The following is a 696-nucleotide window of genomic DNA, read 5'->3' as shown; positions in this document are numbered from 1 at the left end:
GAGAGTTTGGACAGCCCAAAACGATCATCTGCTCTGAACAGCGAGTTTGGGGAGAGTTAGGAAGCCAGGCTGGTGTGAGGGCGAGCCAGCATCTTTGCAGAGAAGTTTTGGCAGCTGACACCCGGCTCGCTCAGCCTCTGTAGCATGTCTTTGCATGCAGACACATGTTCAACGGTTGTGACTTTATGTAGAAGTCCTTCTTTGGAAAGCAAGTCAGTAAATGCAGCAGTGGGCTCCTACAGATTTGCCGGTGAATTCTTTGCACCAAATGCACACAAACATGTACACAAATCATGTGTAACCTCCCCTTACGTGTCGCCTTATGGATTAATGTTTAAAGATCTGAGAGTGCTGGGTCAGTTGACCAGATGCATGTTCTGAGAGACTTGATCTTCAGCTGCTGTGAACTTTAGCAAGAGGACAACACAGGCAGCAGCCCGAAATGGTTATCAGGTACACTAGAGGCACTGTGCCATGTGTGTGCTTGCCATTGCTTTTCTGGGCACCTTGGCTCGTTTTTTGAGAGCTCTTGTTTGTAGCACAACACCAAAAGAGCCGCCCCTGGTTTTGCAGGCAAGGGAGAGAGAGCAAGAAAGGGAATCTCCAGAGAAATCACATTTTGCAAGTGTAACTATGGCAAATACTTGCTGGCTCTCCCCCTAGCCAGCCTGCAGCCATCCAGCTAGTTTGAGGAGT

Source organism: Aptenodytes forsteri, unplaced genomic scaffold (assembly GCF_000699145.1).
Source record: "Aptenodytes forsteri isolate BGI_AS27 unplaced genomic scaffold, ASM69914v1 Scaffold15, whole genome shotgun sequence".
Taxonomy (NCBI): Eukaryota; Metazoa; Chordata; class Aves; order Sphenisciformes; family Spheniscidae; genus Aptenodytes; species Aptenodytes forsteri.
Note: the sequence above shows the minus strand (reverse complement) of the source record.